The sequence below is a fragment of the Misgurnus anguillicaudatus genome, chromosome 14 (assembly GCF_027580225.2).
Source record: "Misgurnus anguillicaudatus chromosome 14, ASM2758022v2, whole genome shotgun sequence".
NCBI lineage: Eukaryota > Metazoa > Chordata > Actinopteri > Cypriniformes > Cobitidae > Misgurnus > Misgurnus anguillicaudatus.
In genome coordinates this window covers 18,796,666-18,809,892 of record NC_073350.2, presented here as the reverse complement: position 1 = coordinate 18,809,892, position 13,227 = coordinate 18,796,666, and positions in this window count along the sequence as shown.

Here is a 13,227-nt window from a genome sequence, read left to right as displayed (position 1 = left end):
CGGCGCCTCAAGACTTCTTTTCTGGGGAGGCACGAATGCACAACTCATCAAAACATTGTCATGTGTGGTTCATTATGACATGACCGTGATGCACATAGGTTGACACACCGAACACATATTTTGACATGACGAGCCACACACATGACACCCCCAACACTGGCTGCCACTTAGTCATTATACAGCATTGTAAGTCATATTGTTAACTTAAAGGGATAGTTCACCTAAAAATGAAAATAATGCCATATGACTCACCTCATGTCGTTCCAAACTTGTAAGACCTCCGTTCATCTTCAGAACACAGTTTAAGATGTTTTATATTTAGTCAAAGAGCTTTTTGAACCTTCATTGTAAATCTACATACTGTATACTGTCCATGTCCAGAAAGGTAATAAAAACATCATCAAAGTAGTCCATGTGACATCAGTGAGTCAGTTAGAATGTGTTGAAAATAACAAAAATTAGGACTTTATTCAGCATTGTCTTCTCTTCCAGTTCCGCCGTGAAGCACATGCGCAAGACCAAAGTCACGCGACTGCAGTGACGCGGCTGACGTGTTATCTGGTGCGCCCCAACTTGGTTTTTTTTTTTATGCGCCTGGGCTTCGTTTACAGTCTGAGGAAGACGCACGCTGTAAGTTTGGAAGAAAAAAAACTTCGCAAACATGTCTGAGGATAACACGTCATCCGCGTCACTGCAGTCATGTGACTTTAGTCTCGCCCATGTGCTATACAACAGATGCGGAAGAAAAGATAATGCAAAATAAAGTCATAATTTTTGGACCAAAATGTATTTTCGATGCTTCAACACATTCTAACTGACTCACTGATGTCACATGGACTACTTTGATGATGTTTTTATTACCTTTCTGTACATGGACAGTATACCGTACGTAGATTTTCAATGAAGGGTCAACAAGCTCTCGGACTTAATCTAAAACATCTTCAACTGTGTTCTGAAAATGAACGGAGGTCTTACGAGTTTGGAACGACATGAGGGTGAGTTATATGATTTAATTTTCATGTTTGTGTGAACTATCCCTTTAAAGAAACAATTCACCCCAATGTAAAAATGATGACAATGAAACCCCCATGGTATGTTGTTTAGCTTTTTCTGTTAACAATGAGAGTGGATTGTTACAGCCTCTTCTCAAGCTTAAAAAATCCCAGAAAGCATTATCAAATAACTTCGCTTGTATATTTTAAGGTACACAAACAGGTTTGGTGAAAAATAAACTAAAGTATAGCTAATTATAATAAAATATAAATATAATTTGATAAAAGCCTTGACCTCTCTCCATACACATTCCCTGTAACAACAGCGATATCCACAACAGGTGTGTAGAGGCATGAACATCTGTGGTGTCTGAACATCTCTTGACTAAAGCTTGTTCCCTTGCCTGACTAAAAATGTCTGTCTTAAAGGATTCACATAACCAAATGCGTAGTTGCGTACTAGACCGAAATGCAGGAAGTTATTTCACACATCACTTGTTTCTCTCTCTCTCTTTTGATCATCGCTGAGTCGCCTGTGTTACCGCTGTGATCCAATGTAAAAGACCTGCGTTCCATCTGACGTAACGGCTTTAAAACAGCAAGAAACAAATATAGTCCTCCGAGTTATTCGTAATTTACTTCCGCAGCAACAGTTTTTTGCCCCGGAATGAAAGTAATCAAAAGGCCGTCGACCACATTTTAATGACGCTGACATTCTCCCGCTCATCTGAGCTGGTAGCTCGATTTCCATATCAGAAGGACGACGCCAGTCTGATCCAATCAAAAGAAACATGAGAGAAATGTGAGCGTGCTCTTTTATGCCAATTAGGACAGACCAATGCATTTACCTGACTTTTCAGTATTCTTCTGTGCATACTAAATGCAGCGCTGGCTAAAAAGGTTATTTTGGTATAACATTATTACCCCGCTAAAATGAATTAAGCCAAGAGATATAACAGATAGTGAGCACTGTTCCAGCAAATATAAATTCAAGCTTCAAGTCGCTAGACGTTCCACATCCATCACTTTCTCTTTATAGGCACATCTTTACTTGGAGATATATAACCACTTCCTCATTTAAGTTTGTAGATTGAAGTTCACTTTGTCAGAACCGAGTTTTGACATTTCTAAACCATTGGAGCCGTTCATCCGGCAAATCCACTCTTTTGAATCAGCTACAGTGAATTTTGACTCCTTTCCTACATTTTGATTGTAAACAGCAGTCGAGAGCTGTGTGGTGAATAATTTTGAGTTTTAGGGGACTGCAAAGCGTGGAGGTACTCTAGCAGGTTTTTTTTAAAGGTGTGTAAATTATTCTACTTGAGACCTGAACATTTGCCTAATAAAAACACCATCTGGGCACTTAAAGTGAATAGGTTTAAGGCTGTGTTAAATTATTAAGCAAATCTCAAGAAATGGGATCCACTTAACGTTTTTTTCTACAAAAGACAAAACCACATTGTAGATTTCCTAAAATTCTTCATCAGAATTCAGAATTTCTCGGATTTCATTGACATATTTAAAGCGGTTTGACACTAGGCTTACTTGCACGGCTCTCCATCATCTGCTCACTGGTTGCTTAATTTTTCACTAGCTTGACGGAGAAAGACACAGATCAGACACTAATACTCATATTTAGCATTCTGCAGCCTGGCTTTATCCAACCAAGCGTAGTCTACTTTTAGTCTCCGCATTTAAAGAATGTAATCAATGTAATCCAACCAATGAAAAGCGTACCATAAATTGAATGGCACTTTCTTCGCTACAGACACGAACATCATATCCCTGCCTGGCCAGCGTGAATCAGTTCGATATAAATAATCCATTATTGCATTTAATAATTCATGACTGTAGAAGTTGTTGATGTCATCGGGCCTAATGGTTTGATGACACCTGTATCACTCAAGGTACTTGAGAGAGTCCAGTGCTGATTGTTTGGGCACTTATTTAAGTGTTCCAAATGCTTCACGCTGCAATTTGCGGTTAGGTCTAATTTTACGGTAAGTAAGTCCCTACATCATAATAACATCCGTGTTTCTGAGTCCTGTGAATAACATTGACAAGGTCTCTAAGACATGGGTATAAAGAGCTTTACACTAATTCAGTTTAATATAGCAGTGGACATATTCATGATATCAATCCGGAGAAGCTGTTTACTGCACCTCTGTGCAGGTAGAAGCATAAACAAACGAAAGGAGAACTGATGCAAGCGAAAAAGTTTCATCATTCTTATAACGGCAAAAACAACCACTTAGAGATGAAAATAGCCAGTGTATACCTATTACAGTGGACGGAAATAGAGCATTATATGTGTAATGAATTTAAATGGATGTGATACAGCGTGCATCATTTGAAGACACTATGGCTGTAAAGCAACTGGTACAAAACATTAAAGAGCAACTATTATCCGATTCTTGATTTTACATTTCCTTTAGTGTGGGAGTGTGTATTAGTACATGTTAACGATATGGAAAAAGAACAAATCCCAAAGTAGCCTAAACGATGACGCAAGCTATCGTTTCAAATGTAAATCTCTTTTCTTGGACTACAACAAACACACGGATTTAAGGCAACAGTTTACTTCCTGGGCCGATACGACGGTCATTATCATAATTCCTCTCGCTTCTGAATACGGCCCGTATTTCTACAATCACAAATGCATACTGTACATGGTTTTAATGTTTTAGTAATCCCTAGCGTGCTGGAAAAGTGGATCGATCAGCTTGGTCATCTGCATTTTCTGCATCAGATTTGGTATCCTGCAGCGCGGTACACGCGGTAAGCACAGCGCTGATGGCGCGTTCCGCCCGAATTGAGCGTTGCCGCGGGAAACATGCAAGTTGAAAAATCTGAACTTCAGGGGATTTCCGTGCTGCGTTAACCAATTAGGACCTTGCTGTAGTAGTGACTTGATTACATGAAACAAGCGGAGTGGCGGAGTCACAGAAGCCCCTCCGATGACGCGAATTTCCGCGTGAATGTCTTATGCTGAGTTTAGACCAACCGCGTTTCAGTCATCAAAATCGCGTCTAACGCGCATGGTTTGCCGCTTGAACAATTTGGATGCATTTGCGCATGTAGAGCTATGGTAGAGAAATTTTGAGTGTTTTATCTTATCTGATTAGTATAAATGTTTTATATGGTATGCTTTTAATGTGTTTCATGGTTAAGGTCTACATGAATTAAGTTTTAAGTTGTCTCTCTGTTGCTTGCATATGAATGTGTAGGTCCACAGCTGGGCCTGGAGGAGATAAGGGTGTCCATGGTAAGGATAGCAAATAGTTGTATGATGTGTTAGAGAACAAAGACACTGAGTTTTACCACCCATGGGAGGATTTATGTACCAGCTTGGAATGTTATAGAGATAAAGCCACAGCATCACCAAGTTGTCATGAGTTATGAGAAGGAGCTAAGGGTCCTGAAGGTAGGAGTCTGCTGGGCATTGGGACAGTACAGAGTGAAAGAAAGGCAGGGCTACTGGTCCACTATTGGACCACTTTATAATATACTGAAAAACTCAGAACGGGGTCATTGTCATTATCATTTTACTAGGTGTACACCCTATGACCAGTATTGTGTTTCAAGCTGTCTGACACAATTCTTTAATAAAATACTTTGAAGAGAATTTTGCATCTCAACCGTCTCTGATTCTCCTGAAAAAATCCACGACGTAGTAGACGCGTGGAAAAAGCAACCATTTGAGGCGCGTCAGAGGCAAACTCCGCTTCTTGTGGGAGGGGCAAGTGCAATGCGGTTGTCTGTTTGCAAGATGACTGATGTTGATTGTGCATTTATTGAGAGAGCTACCAGTTTGTATTTGGTAACCTTACTATAGGGGGACAATAAATGACACGGGTCGATAAACGTCACGTGACTCAAAAGTGAAGTTTGTATTACAACTTACCAGGGCCAGGTTTCCCAAAAGCATCGTAAGGCTAAGTAGATCGTAAAAACGATTGTACGAATCATCTTAGAATCACGGGTTGTTTCCCAAAAGCTTCGTAACTTAAGTTGCACTTGAAAATCATCGTAGATCTACGAGTGCTCTGGAGTAATAAATATTTACGGTACAATGCAATAATCCATAATAATAAATAAACATAGATAATAAACAACAAATAATAATAATAATCTAAACTATAATAGAAACGCAGAAGACATTTCACAGTGGGACGAGTCCTAACTAAATAAGGAAAAGAATATTTAATAAATTATTAAAACATTTAAAAAGTCATTGAACAATAATGAAAATATTTTATTAAAAATATTAGTGCACATCGGCTGAAGATCATTATTAGCCTAAACAAGCTTCTGTTACAAATTCGAGTCATTCTATTGGTGACATTTCAGCACTTGACAAATGGATAGCGACTCGTAGTAGCACCCAGCTGCGAGCGATCGTTTCACGTGCATCTTTGGGAAACGCACGTAAATAAACAACGAATGTTCGTTAAGTAGCTTGTAGAAAGCGCTCTTAAGTGCTAAGTTCAATCGTTATCGGGAAACCCAGCCCAGGTTGGTTAAATGAGTGACTCCAGGCGGGGCTGCCACCACAGCAGCAAGCAGGCTCCTGATTGGTTAACGCGGTGCGAAATTCCGCCAAAGTTCAAATTTTTTAACTCAGGCGTCAGCCGCAAATTTGCGTGAACCGCAAAATGCACAAAAAGCACCATTTGAGCGTACTGCGCACAATGCTCAATTCGCGCCTTTCGCACAAGCTTCACGCGCAAAAGAGGCGAAAACGTGTCTTCCGCGCCAAGCGCCTCTTCCGTACCGCGGGACCTCCTGACGCGTAACAACGCACCTCCACATTGACTTAACATTGAAATCACTCACGCTTCACGCCTCTACCGTGGTCCGCGGTTGGTGTAAACGCAGCATTAAATGAATAGAATTTCACACGCAAATGAATCGAGTGAACTTAAATGTTCAAGCGTCCAACTACGCGCGAAGAGCGCGTTTTTGCCGCCTCTACCTGGTGGGAATGCACTATAAGACAACATTAACTCCTGTTAGTATTGCATTGTGAGCTAATCTTCAAAACATGGTAAGCAGCACCTCCATTCGGGCCAATTACAACATACAGATTAGCTAGCCAATCGGGGATACAGCGCTTTTCAGATCGATAAGCTTTGTAACAAATCAGTGCGTTTGAGAAAGGCAGGCACATCTGGAGCAACAAAAATGTACGGTATGTGAAAAATAATGTGTTTTTTGAACCATAAACCACACGAACACATTGTATTATACCAAATACAGGAAATAATGTTTTTAGCAACAAAATAGGTGCTGTTTAAGACACTGTGGGGCAAATACATATCTACATGCAAGGCACACAAGGGATGGAGATATGAAAATACTGAATGTATAAGCAATTTCATCCATGGATGAAACTTGGGGACCTCTTGACTTTTGGTGCTGAGTTATGGGTAAATATTTGTGTGTGTGTGTGTGTGTGTACAACACAATCCACACAAATAACATGGTAGGAATGTAGCAATATTGCCATGTAACAATGTTAGCTTTTTGCGTGGATCGAATCACAAAGGAAGAAAAAGTGAATAACCGCTGCGCAAAGCGGCTCTTTCTGCACCAGCCACAGCTACAGACAAAAGTTGTCATCCAAGTAAATGCATTTCATATCACAGGAGACAAATGGTAGCAATGAGCTGTCTGTGTTTGGTCGCATGACCTTTTGGCTGCAGTTTGGAGACACGATTGCTTGATGGGCATGCGGTGGGAGTGACATTGACAAACGACGGCAGATGTCATTTGTATTTTCATACGAACCGTAACCCCGGAATACACTTTGCTTAATTAACCTCGTGGTGGCTGTTCCTCTTGGAGGGCTTCCTATTCACATCTTACCTTAGGGAAGAGGTGCAATCTGCTCCTGCAGAGCTTGCATTTCACACACAATTTACAACAATGTAGACGTCGCATTCCACAGCACTCCAATGAAACATAATGTTTTCTATCAGTCGAAGGGGTCGTTAAATAAATGTCGCTGTTTGGTTATAAAAAACGCAATCTTTGATGCTGATGTTATCAGGAAATGTTTGTGGAGAGCACAGGTTATGTAACCAGGCGCCTTTGAAATAATGCTCATTGTTGCGAATGTGTTAGTTTAACTTTTACAGCTGAAACACAATTGTTATTATACCATTCAAAAGTTTAGGGCTACATGAGTGAAATGTTTCTTATGATCTTTAAATCTTTTGATCTGAAGGCATATGCTTGAAAATATATACAATTTAGTTATGTGGGGACAAATGTAATTATGTAAACATTAATTTCTTTATTTACAAAATATTTTTTGTTACAACAAAACAATGGATGATTCAGATCAGACAATAAAGAAAAAGCAGCCAATTAGAGACCAGAATAGATGGGAATTAGTTTAACAGTGTTAAAAAGCATTTTAGGATGAAACCTCAAAAAGCTGCTTGATAAAATGCCAGTGGTATTTTTCTTCAAAGCAAATGTTGATTACAAGATGATAAAATATAGCAGTTTTGTTTTACTCATTTACATTTATGCATTTGGTAGATGCTTTTATCCAAAGTAACTTACAGTGCATTACATAGTATACATTTTAACAGTATTTGTGTTCCCAGGGTTTGAACCAATGCTTTTTTGCATTGCTAATGCAATGCTCTAGCTATTCACAAGTTATAGCAGTCTCACAAAATTAAGTACCGAATTTAAATAAATAATTTTTTGATTCTTTTTCGTGATACTGTCACGAATTTCCAATTTTTTTCGCGATCGTATCATGAATTTCTGTTTACGTGTCATTGTCACGTATTGGTTACTCAACTGCTTTTTCCTATTTTCAAACCATTTTCGCTTCAGTTTAGGGTTAGATTTGGTGTTTGCGTTATAGGATGTCACTTTAAGGTTTATATAATTTTTACAGATATTTTTTATATTTTCGAAATTTTAAACCATTGTTGCCTGGCGTTAGGGTAAGAGTTGGGTTTGGGTACGTCATTTTATGTAAATCTAACCCTAAACCGAAGCGACAATGGTAAGAAAATAGGAAAAAGCCAATACGTGACAATGACACGTAAACAGAAATTTGTGACACGATCACAAAAAACGCAGAAATTCGTAACAGTATCACGAAAAAGAATCAAAAAATGACGTGCCTATAGGTACGTGATTTCGTGAAACTGTTATACAGAGCTTTACTCTGATTTTTTTGTGATAACATAATTCCCATTTCTACATTTTGGTAAGTGTAAGGACTACCTACATACAATTTGTAAGTACAGTAGTGTTTGTTATTAGTTATCATATACGTACACTATAAGTACCTGTCATTAACCCACACTTACCTGTAAGTACTAAATATTTATAATGTACATTCATGTGTAAGTGCAGTAGTGTTTCTTGTTAGTTACAGTATACCTGCACGTGTATCTGGTATTACCCAGTACTTACCTAAAGTTAGATAATAACTACCAAACATGTACCACTCGTAAGTACAGTAATATTACCCTTTAATTAGAATGTAGATACATAAAAGTAAGTACCACACATTTGTCTGTAAGTTCAACATATTTACCTTATACAGTATGTACAGGTAAGTACACATACTGTAAAATAAAGTGCTGCCACATTTTGTGCTATACAGTACTTCATACTTTTGTGTTATTCTAAAAGGTAGAAAAGATAAAAAAATAAGTAAATTATCCTAAACAATCGCAAAGTAGTGTATGTTGATATGTTAACAGTTAATCAAATTTTTAGGGGTGCTGCAGTGGCAGTCGGTGACTTTTTTCGAGGGCGCATGATGCGAAGTTCGTCACAACATGTATGTAGCCCACCATGTGTGTGGTTCGTAATTTTAAAATATGTGTTCGGCGCGTCGAGTGAACCTATGTGCGTTACGTGTCTTGTTAAAATAAGTGCCTGCTGCAGACGCGTCTAAAGGGTTTATGATAAAAAAGACGTTCACGCTTGCCAGATACTTGCATAATCTCTTGCGTAATCAGAGTTTATTGTTAAGGGAGTGTCTTGCATGTATTTTGTGAACGTGAGCGTCTCTTTTATCATAAATGGTTTTGACGCATGTGCAGCAGGCACTTATTTTGAAAAAACACGTGATGCACATGGTTCACATGACGCAACGCAACAAACACATATTTTAAAAACACAAGCAACACACATGACACTCCAAACACATATTTTGAATTTGTGCCCCTCGGAAAAGCAGTCACCAGCCGCCACTGGGGTGCTGTATACTTTTTAGGGAATGGTGTACAGAAAACCTGACAGATATCACTTTAACAGATGTCACAAGGACAACACTGCACTGTAAAAAGTAAAAGTTAGATACACTTTAAAAATTTACTTCGAACGGTAATTCAAGTTTTTTCAACTTTAAAAAAATAAATAAATAATAATTCATGTGTTAGCAATTTAAGTACGTTTTTTAAGAAGTGTAGCTTTCACTTTTTACAGTCAAGGCATTGTTAATAGTACGAATATAAAAACATACAATGATCGATTTTTGTTTAGCCAATCATAGTACCCCATCTGCCTGTCAATCATGCAAAATCAAAGGACAGATTACATCATATGTGGTTTACATAAGCATGAAAGGCTTCATGTGTTAACATCAAACTAAAGTAGTTTTATTTAATGAATACCAAATCAATCTGACTACATATTAAATTAAATTATTAAATTAATTTAAGGAGTGCAATTCGTCAGATGTCAGATTTGAAAAGGAACTAGCCGAATATGACCTCAGTCCTTTTGGTGTTCACAATAAAGTGGACTCAAAAGAGTACCCAGTTCTTTTTTTGGTCCTCTTCAGAACTGAAGTGATTTCAGACCCTTTCTTGTTCACATCACAACTTCATAAGAACTCAGACCCCAGCTTTCTGTGCAGCAGTTTATTTTGATACGAAAGGACTCTCGAAGCGGACCAGGACCTCATTGATTTCATATCTCAAAAATAAATCGAAACACAAAAGAACCCAAAAGCGAACCGTACTCAGACCACCTCCAGACGTGGTCTGAGTTCGGTTCACTTTTGGGTCCTTTTAGGGGGTCTGAGATCACTTGGTATGTTCACATATACACCCTGAACTGCTCCGAGAGCGTTTGGAGGGCTCAAACGAACTAGGTGTGAAAACACCCTTAGACAACAAACTAGTGTTCATGTAAAGTATTGACTCAGTATGGCAGAGATTCCAGAATAGCTAAAACCTCTGATTGTCCTTACACTACTTGAGCAAGTATACAGAAATGTCCTGAGTTATACATGTTATCTTTGGTTACAAAGGCTTATTGCTTCTTATACTGTATGTACTTTATTTATCAGCTAAAAGCAGGTTTTATTTTCTGTTGGGTTTGTTCAGAGAATAATAGATCTCTTCAGGCAAACAAAAAATACAGCTGGCCCAGCAACTTTACCTCACCACCAAGAGAAATAAAACTTTTTCCCACTTCACTCTCATATCAGCACAACGCCTTGCCATCCCAAGCAATAATCTAAACAACAGTCTGGGCAAAGACAGTTATTTTCCATTTTATGCTCGTACTGAAAAATGTTTTGCTCGTTTTGAGTAAAATGCTAATGCAGCATTCTAAAGTAATGCATGCTAAACCATTTTTGTTCTCATTTTAGGAGGTGGCGGGGGAAAAATTAATAATATATGGCATGTCGGGAGGGGTTTTGGGGGAGTGTTATGCTGTTCAATAATGGCAACCTCACAAGTTTTTGTGTTTCAACAAAAATGCAATAATGTGCAAAAGTGTTATTTGAATAATGCAGAGGCTGCATGCATAAATAGTACATTAGAACTGATTTAATTATGCCATTGAGAAAGCCAACTTTGGCATTAAACAAACAAATGCAGTAATGCGGAACGAGCCGAACCTGAACCCGAGCGGCGTTTTATCGCTGGGGGGTGTACTGGATCAAAAATATGTCTGCCTTTTATTTCTATAGAAGGATTCCAGTTAGGAAGGTGTATATTTCACAGTGCATTATGTGTTACAGTTGAAGGTGTATTGCTATTTTTCATATACCGCATAGCTGAGGGACCCCATGATTTGTTAACAGCACCTTGAGTATACTATGTTATAACTTTGTCTTATTTGTAAGTTCAATCACCTGCGAAATGCGAAACCTTGTCCCTGATCTATCTTTCCTCCTTCATTTTGACTCGGTAACTCTTTATATGGCAAGCACATGGGCTTTCTTAAAGCAAGCTTAAGAGCTTCGGGAAAAGCAGAGGGTTAGAAATGTGAACTGATTGCTGACTGCTTTCTGGGCTGGAGAGTTTAATATGAGGACCTTAATCTGGACTGCACACCTGCACCATCAGAAAATAGGGGTTGGCAGAAACGAAGTGAAGACCCAATCTACCCGGAGCCCTTGGCTAGCATTACACAGCACCTTTGAAAGTGATATTTCGCTGTTATCGTGGAAACCTGCCCTGAGAACAAAACAGGCCTTGTTCAGAGTTTCAAAACTCTAGTTGGAGAACACTTGATCCAGCACATCTTAAACAAATCAAAGAAACAAATGCACTACAGATAACCTGAAATTTGAAGACCCCATGATGACCCCATAGTTTTCTTTTTGTGTGTTGACATATTGTTATTTGAATTCAGATATCAAATTCCAGTATTATTGAAAAAGAAAATGTAAGCAGAACATATCAAAGAGATTGTCGCTTAAAATAATAATATAAATATTACCCATAAAAAGTACTTCCATGAATTGTGCTTGTTGGTGACTCAGGTTAGATTAAACCATCAAAATATGAAGTGCACTCTCAGAAAAAGGTACAAAAGATCACTGGGACGGTAAAAAGCTCCTAATGTGTACCATTTTGGTACAGATATTTACATTCGGGGTTCCCACGGGTCCTTGAAATCCTTGAAAGTTTGTAAATCTGGGGAGAATTTTTTTTGAAAATATACATAGATACAGGTCATTGAAAGTGCTTGAATCTATTTTATGCAAGAAGTTTTCTGGAAAAAACTTGTGTGGTGTAGGATAATATCATAAAAATTCTAGACTTTTTAAAAACACGTGCTAAACTGTTCGCTTTTAATGCTTATATCTTCTGTATGCGAATGTTGATTTATACCAAAATTTATTTTTTGCATAGTTGTGTTTGACACCTGAAAATGTTTTGGGTTACGTATGTAACTGTTGTTCCCAGAGATGGCAACGAGACGCTGCGTCTCCCTTGACATACTTCCTGCGTGGCTGCGTCCCTGTAACGCCATCTTTGGCAATATTTTAGATAGCAATATACTTCCTGACTCCCGTGTCACCCTGTCTTTGTCATGAAGCCTCACCATTGGTTGAATTTGATATACACATTCAGACGCACTTACCCCTGGAGGCGTCCCCAAAGTGTCACCGAACTGTAACAATGTATCTTAAAAGGTAACACACGGAAAAACAGAGTATTGGAAAATCTGGGTTTTATTCGAATATGCAAAAGATTTATAGAAAAACAAAAAGCTCACAGGTAATAAGACTTGCATTGTATAAAATTTTATCTATTCATTTTTCTTGATTCTCTTTCATAGTAATATTTCGTAGTTATTGTCCTGTTTATAAATTCTGCACATTGTCTGTCTTTTTTTTGCAGCCTTCTTAAATTCTTCTCAAAGCTGAGCTTCAGTTTATACTCCAAACACACCAATGCAACATGCATACACAATTTTGAATCTTTAATAAAATATCTAAATAAAGAGCAAATATGTTAATTGTTCAAAGTTGGGCATCACTTTTGGCCACTACTAGGCCAACAGACATGGACTTAAAGGAAAACACCACTGTTTTTGAATATTTTACTATGTTCTTACCTAAACTTTGATGAATTTAATACATTCCTATCTTTTTTCGGTGCGTGCACTTTTGGTCTTTGTGCAGCGCGTTGTGGATGTGTTGGCGTTTGGCCTGGCCCCGTTCATTCCTATGGCTCCAAACAAAAGTTTTATTTTGTGCCACCATACTTAATCTTTAAATAGGAAAACATGTTTGGTGGCTTCTTAATTCATCCCTGTTTGGATCCTAAGGAATGAATGGTGCTAGGCTAAATGCTAACACATTCACGACGCGACGTACAAAGATTAATTGCACGCATTAAAAAAAAAAAATAGGGGTATGTATTGGTTCATCTGGGTTGAGGTGGGAACATAGTAGAGTGTTGAAAAACGGTGGTGTTTTCCTTTAAGATCACGTATTTTGATT